The 15,218-nt window shown below is 35.3% G+C and overlaps 1 protein-coding gene across 13 annotated transcripts in view; it reads right to left on the reverse strand.

The window, feature by feature from the left end:
- The window catches only part of LRRC7 (leucine rich repeat containing 7), a 499,495-nt gene that overhangs the window by 483,242 nt on the left and 1,035 nt on the right, over positions 1-15,218 (reverse strand). The window lies entirely within an intron of this gene.

Consider the following 15,218-nt stretch of genomic DNA (forward strand, 5'->3'; position numbering starts at 1 on the left):
CATGGCACAGGGAGATCAGCTAGGTGGTTTGTGACCACCTAGAGGAGTGGGATAGGGAGGTTGGGAGGGAGGGAGATGCAAGAGGGAAGATAATGGGGAACATATGTATATGTATAACTGATTCACTTTGTTGTAAAGCAGAAACTAACACACCATTGTAAAGCAATTATACTCCAATAAAGATGTTAAAAAAAATAAAGACTATCATTACACTGAGAAAAAAAAAAAAGAGGCTTTAATTATTTTCCCCACAAAAGTATTCACTACATTTCCAGTAATTTTATATAGGGATGTTTAGGTTTATAAACTGATGCTCTGAGTCATGCTTCCTCAATATCTCAGTCAGTTATTCAGTTTCCTTAATATTAGTGTCAATGTTCTAGTTATGCTTGAATAGATTAGCTCCCTATCCAGGATTCTTCAGACAATAAATTGTACCTCCATGTGTCCAGTTGTTCCTGTCAGAAATCTTGAAATAATCCTTGATACCACAACTTATTATCTCTAGCCCTTTCCCACTATCAATTCAGCAAAGAATACAAGAGGTTCTACAAGGCATACCCACTTCTATCCAACTCTTTGCATTTCCATGACCAAAATTCTAGCACAAGATACCTTAATATCTTGCCCAAACTACTGTAAACATCTCCTAATTTAAAAATCCCTACTTCCTCTCTGACCTTCTGGTAATGCATTTTAAACAAAGCAGCTGAAGTGATCACTTAAAAATATCAATCAGTTCACACCACTCTTCTGTTTAAAAATGCTTAATGACTTCACATAGGATGTAGAATAAAAATCTTATATTCTTAACTGCATCAATAAATTCTGAGATGATCTGGTTCATGCCTGTCTCATATTAATGCCAGTCTCCCCTTGCTCCCTAATATTCAGCCACACTGGCCTCTTTCCAAATACACTGCCCTCCAATGCACCACCTTCTTCTGATTTAGAGTCTTTGCATACACCATTTGCCCAGCCTGGAATTTTCTTTCTCCCTCTCTTTGCCTGGCTAACTCCTATCAACTAAGATGTCTTACTTGTCTTATTTAAATATCAGTTCATCACAGATGCTACTTCTCCTGGTCAGATCCCTATTACATTCCCTCTCAGTACCTTGGTGTTTTCCTTCTTAGCTCTTATCATAACTTGAAGTTGTATATTCCTAGAGTCATTAGTTGTTTAATGTCTGCCTACCCTGTTAGGTTATAAGTGCCATGAAAACAGGGGTCACATGTGTAATCAGCCTTGTCTAGCACAAGGCATGGCACAGAGTAACAGCACAATAAATATTCAGAATGGATGAATGAATAAACGAATGAACATGGGTAAAATGTATTAAACTGAGAAAATGTTGCAGATTCTAGTAGATTTGGTAGAGCTTTGTATTATAAGTATTGTCCCAACAAGCTACAGAATGAGAAAATATGTATCTCAGTGGTTTCTTCAATTTGTTCACAAATCAGAGGAGCTGTTTCTGTGTTGTACAAGAACAGGCAGAGTTCTTAGACTTTAGGTGTATCAAAAGATGTGTGAACACACAATTATAAACTGAGAAAGTCAAAGTTCTTCAAACATATAAAAATTTCTCAATTAGATTGATCTTTGTATCTTTTAAATATAGCTTTTTAAATCACTAAAATTTTAAACACACATAAAACAGAATACATTTTTTATACAGCAGGTTCTTATTACTTACCTATTTTATACATATTAGTGTATATGTGTCAAACCCAATCTCCCCATTCATCCCACCACCACTCCCCACCCCTCGACAACCGCTTCACCCACTGGTGTCCATACGATTGTTCTCTACATCTGTGACTATATTTCAGCCTTGCAAACTGGTTCATCTGTACCATTTTTCAAGAGTCCACATACATGCATTAATATACAATATTTGTTTTTCTCTTTCTGACTTACTTCACTCTGTATGACAGTCTCTAGGTCCATCCACGTCTCTACAAATGACCCAATTTCATTCCTTTTTATGGCTGAGTAATATTCCATTGTATATATGTGCTACATCTTCTTTATCCATTCATCTCTCGATGGACATTTAGGTTGGTTCCATGCCCGGGCTATTGTAAATAGTGCTGCAATGAACATTGGTGTGCATGTGTCTTTTTGAATTACAGTTTTCTCTCAGTATATGCCCAGTAGTAGGATTGCTGGGTCATATGGTAATTCTATTCTTAGTTTTTTAAGAAACCTCCATATGGTTCTCCATAATGGCTGTATCAATTTACATTCCCACCAACAGTGCAAGAGGGTTCCCTTTTCTCCACACCCTCTCCACCATTTGTTGTTTGTAGATTTTCTGACAATGGCCATTTTGACTGGTGTGAGGTGATATCTCATTGTAGTTGTGATTTGCATTTGTCTAATAATTAGTGATGTTGAGCATCTTTTCATGTGCCTCTTGGCCATCTGTATGTCTTCTTTGGAGAGATGTCTATTTAGGGCTTCTGCCCATTTTTTGATTGGGTTGTTTGTTTTTTTAATATTGAGCTGCATGAGCTATTTATATATTTTGGAGATTAATCCTTTGTCCATTGATTCATTTGCAAATATTTTCTCTGCTGTGCAAAAGCTTTTAAGTTTCATTAGGTCTCATTTGATTAATTTTGTTTTTATTTCCATTACTCTAGGAGGTAGGTCAAAAAAGATCTTGCTGTGATTTATGTCAAAGAGTGTTCTTCCTGTGTTTTCCCCTAAGAGTTTTATAGTATCTGGTCTTACATTTAAATCTTTAATCCATTTGGAATTTATTTCTGTGTATGGTGTTAGGGAGTGTTCTAATTTCATTCTTTTACATGTAGGTGTCCAGTTTTCCCAGAACCACTTATTGAAGACACTGTCTTTTCTCCATTGTATATCCTTGCCTCCTTTGTCATAGATTAGTTGAACATAGGTGTGTGGGTTTATCTCTGGGCTTTCTATCCTGTTCCATTGATCTATATTTCTGTTTTTGTGCCAGTACCATAGTGCCTTGATTACTGTAGCTTTGTAGTATAGTCTGAAGTCAGGGAGTCTGATTCCTCCAGCTCAGTTTTTTTCCCTCAAGACTGCTTTGGCTACTTGGGGTCTTTTGTGTCTCCATACAAATTTTAAGATTTTTTGTTCAGTTCTGTAAAAAATGCCATTGGTAATTTGAGAGGGAGTGCACTGAATCTGTAGATTGCTTTGGGTAGTATAGTCATTTTCACAATATTGATTCTTCCAATCCAAGAACATGGTATATCTCTCCATCTGTGTCATCTTTGATTTCTTTCATCAGTGTCTTATACCTCTCTGAGTACAGGTCTTTTACCTACTTAGGTGGGTTTATTCCTTGTTAATTTATTCTTTTTGTTGCAATGGTGAATGGGACTGTTTCCTTAATTTCTCTTTCTGATCTTTTGTTGTTAGTGTTTAGGAATGTAAGAGATTTCTGTGCATTAATTTTGTATCCTGCAAGTTTCCAAATTCATTGATTAGCTCTAGTAGTTTTCTGGTAGCATCTTTAGGATTCTCTATGTATAGTATCATGTCATCCACAAACAGTAACAGTTTTACTTCTTCTTTTCCCATTTGTATTCCTTTTATTTCTTCTTCTTCTCTGATTGCTGTGGCTAGGACTTCCAAAACTATGCTGAATGATGGTGGCAAGAGTGGATATCCTTGTCTTCCTGATCTTAGAGGAAATGCTTTCAGTTTTTCACCATTGAGAATGATGTTTGCTGTGGGTTTGTCATATGTGGGATTTACCATGTTGAGGTAGGTATGTTGAGGTAGGTTCCCTCGATGCCCACTTTCTGGAGAGTTTTTATCATAAATGGGTATTGAATTTTGTCAAAAGCTTTTTCTGCATCTATTGAGATCATCCTATGGTTTTTATTCTTCAATTTGTTAATATGGTGTATCACATTGATCGATTTGTGTATATTGAAGAATCCTTGCATCCCTGGGATAAATCCCACTTGAGCATGGTGTATGATCCTTTTAATGTGTTATTGGATTCTGTTTGCTAGTATTTTGTTGAGGATTTTTGCATCAATATTCATCAGTGATATTGGTCTGTAGTTTTCTTTTTTACAGAAATATAGATCAATGGAAGAGGATAGAAAGCCCAGGGTGATGGTGGCCTAGTAGAATGATTTTGGGAGTGTTCCTTCCTCTGCAATTTTTTGGAAGAGTTTGAGAAGGATGGGTGTTAGCTCTTCTCTAAGTGTTTGATAGAAGCCATCTGGTGCTGGACTTTTGTGAAGTTGGAAGATTTTTAATCACAGTTTCAATTTCATTAGTTGTGATTTGTCTGTTCATATTTTCCATTTCTTCCTGCTTCAGTCTTGGAAGGTTATATCTTTCTAAGAGTTTGTCCATTTCTTCCAGGTTGTCATTTTATTGGCATAGAGTTACTTGTAGTAGTCTCTGATGATGCTTTGTATTTCTGCAGTGTCCATTGTAACTTCTCTTTTTTCATTTCTAATTTTATTGATTTGAGTCCTCTCCCTCTTTTTTCTTGATGAGTCTGGCTAAAGGTTTATCAGTTTTATCTTCTCAAAGAACCAGCTTCTAGTTTTACTGATCTTTGCTATTGTTTTCTTCATTTCTATTTCATTTATTTCTGCTCTGATTTTGATGATTTCTTTCCTTCTACTAATTTGGGGTTTTGTTTGTTTTTCTTTCTCTAGTTCCTTTAGGTGTAAGGTTAAATTTTTCTTATTTCTTGAGGTAGGATTGTACTGCTATAAACTTTCCTCTTAGAACTGCTTTTGCTGCATTCCACAGGTTTTGGATCATTGTGTTTTCATTGTCATTTGTCTCTAGGTATTTTTTGATTTCATTTTTGATTTCTTCAGTGATCTCTTGGGTATTTAGTAATTATTCTTTAGCCTCCATGTGTTTGTGTTTTTTACATTTTTTTTCCCTGTAATTGATTTCTAATTTCATAGCATTGTGGTCGAGAAAGATGTTTTATATGATTTCAATTTTCTTAAATTTACTGCGGCTTGATTTGTGACCCAAGATGTGATCTATCCTGGAGAATCTTCTGTGTGTACTTGAGAAGAAAGTGTAATCTGCTGTTTTCAGATGGAATGTCCTATATATCAATTAAATCTATCTGGTCCATTGTGTTATTTAAAGCTTGTGTTTCCTTATTAATTTTCTGTTTGGATGATCTGTCCATTGGTATAAGTGAGGTGTTAAAGTCCCCCAGTATTATTGTGTTACTGTCGATTTCCTCTTTTATAGCTGTTAGCATTTGCCTTATGTATTGAGATACTCCTATGTTAGGTGCATATGTATTTATAATTGTTATATCTTCTTCTTGGATTGATCTGTTGATCATTATGTAGTGTCCTTCCTTTCCTCTTGTAACTGTCTTATTTTAAAGTCTTTTATCTGATATGAGTATTGCTACCCCAACTTTCTTTTGATTTCCATTTGCATGGAATCTCTTTTTCCATCCCCTCACTTTCAGTCTGTATGTGTCCCTAGGTCTGAAGTGGGTCTCTTGTAGACAGAATATAAATGGGAATTGAATACAATTTTATATTAAAATGTAAACTAGAGGCATGTCCATATAACAGCCCTGTAATTGTGACACCATAAACTGGACATCAGGATTCTTTCACTAGAATTTCACTCAGTGAATTTGAAAGGAAGGAAAGGCTAGGTTATCTTGAGTAACAAACACTCCTCCAAATCTTAACACAACAATACATTCACTCTTGCTCATGCTATATGTTGAAAGGGATGACTTTATTTAGTGTAATTGTTCAGGGGCCAGGCTGATGGAGGCCCCATCATGACAAATGTGTCTGTAAATGCTGTATCAGGAGAAGAGCAAATAGTGCACTAGGTCATAAATACTTCTACTCAAAAGAGATACTCCTCACTTTTAGCTCCTATTGCATTGGCCAAATTAAGTCACATGTCAGCCTAACTGCAAAGAGGGACTGGGGACTTAAATCCTATGATTTTCTCGAAAAGGAAAGCGAAGAAGAAATCCAGAGGAACCACACTAAAGGCTGCAAGAGTCAGAGACATTCAGAGGCATAAATGATACCATTCATTCACACAACACGCATTTTTTCTGCACTATGCTGTGAACTAGTATGCTAGGAATAAAAATCAAGTGAGCCACTATACAAGTGCTAGTTTTGGAGACAGCCACTTAAACAATTATTTAACGATGCTAAGAATGATACATATTCACATTTTGAAGAATCCCCAAAAGACCACCTTACAGTGATCTTGGGTGACCACACAAAGCACACTATTTAAAGCTTTGATCTTTTTAAAAAATGTAATCAAAGCACTCTAAAGTTTCATTAAAGTATATTAATAGTCATATATATTTCATTTAACTAAGCAGTCTAAAAAGAATGTACCAACTTAACAGTGATCTTTACTCAGCTTAAGTGTAAATTTCTCACATGTCTCAGATCCAGAAGAGTGTGTAAAACCTTTCAAGTAACATCATAGGGTTTTTTGTTGCCTTCCTTCTCAGTGTAAATACTGGAAGCTATTATATTACTTTTTATAATGTGAGCCCATCAGACTATAATTCTTGACTCTCAATAAAATGTCCTAAAATGTCCTATTTTTTATACCAAAAATATACTATTTTATCCATTGTTAAACAAAAATATTAAAAACATTAAGTGACATTTAAGACAAGAAAATATTCATCCATATTCCCAGAATCCAAATTCAATTTTCTTTTTTCTGCATTCCTATCTATCTTTCACACATTATCATACAAGGAAATTCTACTTGGAAAAAGCAGAAGAAGATTAAGAATATATTCCATTCTAAAAATCGTGGATAACTTTACACATGCAAAGAAGACATGTACCCTTGAGCTTTGGGGCTGTCCTGGTCACATGCAGAGCCAAAAGGAGTGACAAGTGCATCCCCAAGACTGTGTGCAAAGAGACTGATGTTATTCCACTAGCAGTCACTATTATACCATGTATTCACAGCTGAATTTATGCTAATTAACAAAGAGTAGAGAAGATATATACTTTGCCAACTGTTCCAGGAGACAAGGGCCCTTGGCCTGGCTCAGAGGGTGTATTTAGGATAGGATGCATAGAGAATGTACCTAGGACTAAGAGCTTGACATATATACAATTATATTTAGGAAAAGCAGATATTAAACACTGTACAAACCATGCTCTAACTTTTTACTCACCAGCACATTTTAGACTTTAAGATAAATGAATTCTCAATTATCCACCTTCCTTGTTTTTCCAATATATTTTCGTAAATGAGCATGTACCTCATCTGTTAATTCATACATTTATTAACTATTAATAACTATATTTAGTAACTATATTTACTAATAAAGCTTATTTTCTTCATAATTTTTATATAGAAAATAAATATACGTTGCAGTTCTAGTAGTTCTGTACCAAAGTACAAAGAATACATCACCTTTGCACCTCTCCCCTTGTTCATATCCCACTTTGGTATCCACAATGTTTGAGTTTCAGCAGCTTGCTTTTATTCTGCAGGAAGCAAACCTTAGTTATATCGAGATAAAAAAAGCAAGCAAGCAAGAAAATAAGCAAGCTAGCAAGCAAGGAAGCAAATGCAAAAAATCCCTTATTCCTTGTAGTACCTGTCTAAATAACGTCTCTTTAAATAGCATTAGATAATTTGAAAGACAAAACAAGCATTATTATGGAGGTAATTCAAACCCTGGACTGGTAAAGGTTGACATGTTGTCTTACCTTTAACACCTAGTCTTAGGACATTCAGATTTTGTCATGTAAAATGGTGTGTGGGATTATATTCACAGATACAGAAATATGTTCCATTCTATCACACCCACGAGTCCCAGAACAGTACACTGAAAGCTGGCATGAATAAGAACCATTCCACAAATGAAAAGCAGAGCTAACATTCTGATATGTAATGAACTAATTTAGTCACCATATTTTTTTCTTCAATTTTAAACATTATTGCTACACTAAGAAGTTTTCATTTGTCCTTTAAAAATGGTTATGAGATGTGGCTATGCAGGTAGTCTTGTTAAGTAAATACTTTTGTTTGTAGATATTTCTGTATGCTATTATTTATAAGCCAAATACATATTTTAAGAGATGTACATCATCATTTCAAAAATGTTTTATAATTGTTGCTAATATGTTTTGGTAGTAGGTTAGAAAACATCTTGTCTTAAGTTTCCCAGTAACTGAAGATTCTAGATAAAATGTATTCAGAATTTTAGCATTAGAGAAAACATTAAATGAGAAACATTTTTTTCAATTTGTCTCGTGAAAGAACAGAGAATTCCCTTCTTTATAGTCATAACAGTCATAACAGATAAGTAAATAGATATTTAGCAGTAAGAGGGAATTTATTATTTCAAAGGACCCTTCAAAATATAACTTTGTAATGCAAAAAATATTAACAGAAATGAGTATGTTTTTAAAAATTTCAACTATATCATATTTTATTTTCCTGATTAAAATTTTTTCCTAATCAATATTCAAGGCAGTATTTTATAGAAAGGCCTAACCTCACTTTAAATAATTATTGTTTTCTGGTAAGAAAAATCATTGATTATCCTTAATGAAATAAGCAAATTTAGAAGAAAATTCATTTATTTAAAAGGAACTGAACTTTTCTCCATCATCTAATATTTAGTTGGCATTATTCTAAATAGATCAATAATTTAAAAGAACATTTTAATTTTCATTAAAAAGGCTGTAGTATCCAAACTTAGAATGCTTTAATATTAGTGAAATTAACTCCATATTTCTTAAATAATGGTACCTTTTTAAAAATAGAATACTTAACAGATGGTAAATTTATAGAATTAAACTGCTTAGATAGTCAAATCAAAGTGGAAAGATAAGGCAATTGTCCAAAAAACTTAGGCTAAATAAAAACTCAGGCCAAAATTCAAGCCAAAAATGAAATGAGAAAGAAATGTATTTTGGGTGGGTCATCATGTTGGCTGACTTCATTAACTGAATTTAGTAGACTAAGGTTTTCATCCTTATTTCCCTTTGCTAAGGTGTAAAATCTCCAGTAGTTCCAAGGGTGTGGTTTTAGTGGCTGAGGTTGGAAGCCAAGAGATCTGGTTCTATTTATGTTTCTCTCACTAACAGATGTGTGACCTTGTACAAGAAAGCACACTTATCTGGGCTTAGTTTCCTCTTTTGTAAAATAAGACTCTGTAAAGTCTTTACCCTCTCTGAAATGTTATGAACTCATGAAATAGTAAGATGACAGCTATGTGAGTATGTATTATAAAACAGAGCAATTACAGGTGTATGTGTATGTGTGTGGTATGCTGAATGTTCAACAATATGGTATTACCCTAAGGATATTGCTAATATTTAACAATCACTCGAAGTTTAAATAGGTATTTGATTTAATTATAATAGCTTTTATAATTGTCTTAAGAAATTAATCACACTTGAAGTAGGGAAGAAAATTTTTTTCATGTCTTGAGTTACACCAACTCAGAATAACACCAGAATAAATATTCAGTGTGATGTCAGTGCTAAGAATATGTGGTCGGAGGTACATCTCCATTCTAATGACTCTGTAAGATGCCTACTCATGGCAAGAACTGCAATGGTGAATTCAATAGATGCAGAAAACCTAATCATTTAATATTCAAGAAGTCTAATTATTTGCACTTTTAAATTATTTTAGTTACACCATTTGTGTCACATTAATTCTTCAAATTCAGCTGACACATTTTAGCTTTGTATCCATTACTTACCTTTTTAGTACAGCAAAGGTCTTCATAACATTTAGGCACTATCTCAGTAAGGTTCATTTCTTGCCTTTCCTTCCATTACCAAATAATTTGATAATGCAGACAGCCATCTATAAAATATTTTGCCACTACACAAACCTATATTTATCTCTTTTAGTATAATAATAGCATAAAAGCCTATAATTTTTTTCTTGGGGAATTAAATCAAATGCTCTCTTAGACTGTTTTTCCCATCTTTTCCTCTGCTAGCTCTGTATTCCACAGTACCACCTCCTTCTCTTTCTCCCTGTGAAAATCTCATGATAGTACTTACACTATCAGTATTTTTCTTTTCAAGTCACCTACCTCTTTTGTATAACTGAAACCTACAGCGTCTCCCTTGTTCTCATACTATTTTACCACTTGAAGAGCACAAAATTTAATTCTCTCCATCTGAACATACACACACACACACACACACACACACACACACACACACTTACACATATATCCTGCCATTCTCTTGCTCTTAACAAATTTGTTATGCTACCACCTTGGGCCTGGTATCACCATCACCTGAGGTTAAACATGCTCTCAAACTTACTGAACTTCATGTAGAGTAAAAGTACCCTGGCACAACTGAAGAAACTGCATCTTTAAGAAGCCAGTAAATGAAGTCTTTAAACAATGTTAAGCATCTACGCTAGTGTTAAAATATTTAAATAGATCATGTAAATGCTAATATAAATTTCACTACTTCATCTCTGGTAACTACTATTGCTTTCATGTTTATTAAAGTGAAATGATATTTTCCTACAGAGATTTTAAGTAATTTATCAAACAGTGAACAGTACAGTGAAAGTGAGTATATGCAGGAAATCCTTTGGGTTATTAAATTTATTTAATAATTTTTCCATGTGTCATTGAATGACAAATGATAATTTTTCTGTTATGGTTAATAATTTACATAGCATATGATACCTCTCCAGAGGTTTATATATCAAATCACAATTTCAAAGTAGATATGACAGCTATTGACTCAAAATTGCTTTATTGAAAACTTCCTTAATGTACTTTTATATGACATATTCTAATAGTTTATTAAATGTTTCTGTCATGAATTAATTATGCCAGGAAGATAAGCAGCAGTATCTTCTGTACCAATATTAAATTGTGGTCACAAAAGTAATATGGTGCATTATTGCCAAATATGTTGATCACTTTGAAAAGTTGTTTCAAAATATTAAGTTTTTTTAATTCATTAGGAAATAAGTCAATGATCTACAGATTTCTGTCATCTAACAAGCAACAATTTTTGCCTATGACGGAGAAGGCACAGTATGGAGAAAATGGTACAGGAGCCAAATCTGGGTTTAAATCATCACCTTGTAGCTATGTGACATGGATGTATCACTTCTGTCTTTGAACCTAAATTTTCTAATCTTTCAAATGGTGAGAATGATGCTTCTTAAAGGATTATTTTGAAATAAGGCACCTGACTCATGGTAGGTCTTTAGGAGCTGGTAGCTGTTACTATAATTATACACTATGGTAAGAGAAGCCAGATGACAAGGGACAGTTTCTGACCACAAAAGCTCAAGAATTTTAAGCATATCACTTAATTCCAAGATAGGAAATAAACATATTTAACTATTTAAATGGCATACCTTAAAAACAGACTATGCCATCACGACATATAACCACACACACACACACACACACACACACACACACACACACACACACATTACTATAGAAAACCTCATTTGTACCAAAAAGTTTATGTTGCACTCTTCTAAAATGTACCATTTTGTCTTATTATTTGCTATGTACTAGAATTATAAATTAGCAATTATTACTACTTCTATTTTACAGCATTAAAAGAGGCTGGTTTGTATTACCAGGATCACATGTTAATTCTGGAAGTACCTATGGTTTTCTTAATCCTCTTTCACTACCTCAGGATAATTCACTAGAGTATTTTCTATAAAAACATAGATATTTCTAATGATTCAAACCCTATTCACAAAACCTGGCTAAAAACTTCATAAAGGAAAAATATTACTGTTTTGTGGCCATCATTTTTCAAACATTGTTGATTTATAGTACCACTTTAAAATTTGAGTTTTCATTGACAATTCATGAATCAGTATTTTAACATATATACAAAACCTATCATTTGGCATCTCCTTTCTGATTTTTTGGTTACTCAGAGTAGAATTTAATAGCTACACTATATGGTCAAATTGCTATTTTAATCTTAAAATTCCAATTTTTAATCCTGAGACATTAGAAACCCTCCACTGACTACTGATGTAGTAAACGGCTTCAAAGTAAAAATGTCAAGGTTCTCAGAAGATCCTAGAATCATCTTGAAGATATGAATTACTTAATGGTCATTTGGCTTGGCACAAACTAAAGGTCTGTTCTGTGTCACAGATGTGAATTAACATTTCCCCCAAAGCCATCTTGCCAATTCACGTGACTGACTAAACCCAGCCAAAAAAGAATATGGATGATACTCTACAAAGCAGCCATTCTTACTGGAGAGACCAAAATACTCCAAGTAATGTCTTTTATTGGTTATGTGGTTGTTATAATTATTATACTCAATGAATAGCATATATTCTCTAAATGAAGAATTTTCCAAAAATTATGAAATAATTTATGTGAAGGAAAAAGAATGGAATATGGATCCAGAAATAACTCAGATGGTAATTTATCAATAGTTGGTTACTCTTTGTGCACTCTGTTAATTTGGATATGAAATGAAATTATAATATCATGGAATGAGGGATCCATCCTTATACTGGGGCAACAGTCATCAGAAGATAAAATTATAGTAAAAATAGGTGTAATTTTGATACATCAATGAAAACATAACTTATCTTCAAATTTTCAACTGTTTTATTTATTTTTTAAACTATTTTTAAAAGGTAGATACTTTAAGTCATGATTAAAGAAACTAGGTTTTTATATCAAGTATTACCATGTACTATGAACTGCAAATGAGAGAGATCTAAGAAATACCCCTGGGAATTAACACCATGTGGATAATACAGTCATTTAATGACTTCATAATTGATAAAAATTCATAGTGATATTAATCTATATCTTTGCAATTTTTTTAAATCAAAAGCACACAAAAATACAGATGCACAAAAGCACTTTAAGCTATGTTCTGTATTTTACAGAGTAAGCAGAAAAATTAAAAGCTTACAAACAAAAGTGGAATGAGATTTTAATTAAGAATATTTTAATGCCAGCCTAAAGCAGCACTAAAATTCAGAATAAAACATGGCTACTGTAACTGAAGCAGGTTTATTTCTCTAAGAAGTGCTTTCTAATTCTGAAGCTGCATATGTGCAGGCACACGTGATGGGGAATGTAAGGGTTGCCATGGTAAGTACACATCTTTTCTTGGGCAGTCAAGTATTTTTAAAACTGTATAAAGAACTCTCACTTCATAATATGTCATGGAAATTGACTCTGCTTCCCTTACCAACACATATTAGTATGATGCAATGCAGCACAGGACAGAAATAGCCCACATTTCTAAAAACTTCAGCCCATTAAGATCGCTTATAAAACATGGAGTGAAAAATGAAATAAGAAATCTCCAAGTCAGGGAACGAATTAAATGGTGGGGCTAGAACAAGTTCTACCTCCATTAAATTAATAAATAATCACACTCCAGGACATTCCACATGCCTGATACACTCCCCGGGAGTCCAAAATGCAAACAGCGCTAAACACCACCCTCAACATACTTTAGTCATATGACTTACTTTTAAGGAAAATTAAAATCATTCCTACGGCCCTACTTTCTCATTCTTCCCCGGTGCGATCAATGGTTTCCAGGAAGCAGGGATGTGACTCTGCTCTACTGTCTTTTGCACAAAATCTCGTGGTGTTTCTCTTAAGAGTCTGTGAAGTCAGTTCAAGACGCCTGGATGGAGGCGTGACACTTGGACTGGGGAGGTGGCAGAATCTGTTGAGAAACGCAGCAGGTTCTGAGGCGCTAGAGAACCCACGTGTGCAGGGGCTGGAGAACTTTTCCGCCACGTCTCCCGGAAGGAATGCCTCACTTTTAAATTGGGGGCTAGCTGGGGCGAGGGGCGGGGGTGGGTGGAAGGTGGGCAGTAAAAGAGGAGAAGTGGGCTGTAGAGCAGAAGGTTCAAACCCTTCACAGGTATCTACTCGTGCTTCTCCACATTCTATTCTAGCGCCCTTCAACTTTATTATTTTTCCCTCTTAAAGGAGGACTTAAGCAACAGGGATGCCGAGCATCTCATAGGCTCAGCCTGGAACAAAGAAAATCGAGTTCCTAATACTGTATCTCTCCTGTTGGAGATCACGTGTCCTGCTTTCACTGGAATGCACTCTTCTCGCCCACGCTATAAAATCTCTACTGTGCTTAGAAATTTTACCCAGGTTAAAATATGCTTACATACAAATTGCTTTTCATCTACCAAGAGAACCACATTTCAATGTAAACAGGTACACATCTTTACATGGTGACCCAGTTACCACTGCAGGTAAATTCGAAAGTGTATTGGGAAAGTAATGGAAAAGAATAGGTGGAGGACCTTTTATGTCTCACTGAGCGTACCCCCCCTACCCCCCATACACACACCTTTTCTAATTTCTTTTGAAGGACAACTTCGAAAGGAACGTGGGAGTCGTGGGAGTCTCAGATGGTTCCTTCCTGAAGCCGATTCCCGGGAGTTGTGAAAGTGACCCTTCCCTTCTCTGCCTGGCGCTGCGCCCTCTCTCCCAGCCCGCTCGCTTTGTGACTTGATGGGGAGGAGACAGTGAGGGAGAGGGCGGAGGCGGGTCCTTTATGCAGCCCTGATGGGCAAGAAGTAGTATAATGAAGCAATTTTGCAGCCATCTCCGTTATTCTTAAGTCACACTCTTTTTAAAGGCATTCTGTACAAGCCGCATTCCCTCACCCCCATTCTTGACTCTGCAAACTGTAAGGCCGGACACCCTGTGGCAGCCAATTTAGTTGTCCGTGAGCTAAGGTGCTATGGTTATCGTAATGTTAATGTGCTTCCCTCCCTCTTTCCACGTAGGATCTGAAACTAGTCCTGCATCCTTAATGACTCTAAGAGGAGGATGCAAGATGCTGAAGGGGGCTAAGCGCTGGGATTGGGAATAGAGCTGGCTCACCAGCTTCGCCGTGCAACACAAAGAAGATGTGTGGGCAGGAGTTGTCTAGCTCAGGGGGAAGGAGACATCGCTTTCCCTGACTCCCAGGGAGGAAGCTTTCGCTCCATCGCTCCCCCAGTTCTTTCGGTCTTCCAGTCTCTCATACTCCTTCCCCTTCATCCCCTCTCCAAAACCCCACCCGTTCCCTTCAATCCCCAAAGGCATAAAGATTTTCTAATTGTATTTTTCAAACAAATAGACATCAAACAGGAATACTACAGCTTCTAAGATAAAGGGACAAACGCGACCTGCCACAAGTGTGTGTGTGTGTGTGTGTGTGTGTGTGTGTGTG

Source organism: Physeter macrocephalus, chromosome 4 (assembly GCF_002837175.3).
Source record: "Physeter macrocephalus isolate SW-GA chromosome 4, ASM283717v5, whole genome shotgun sequence".
Taxonomy (NCBI): Eukaryota; Metazoa; Chordata; class Mammalia; order Artiodactyla; family Physeteridae; genus Physeter; species Physeter macrocephalus.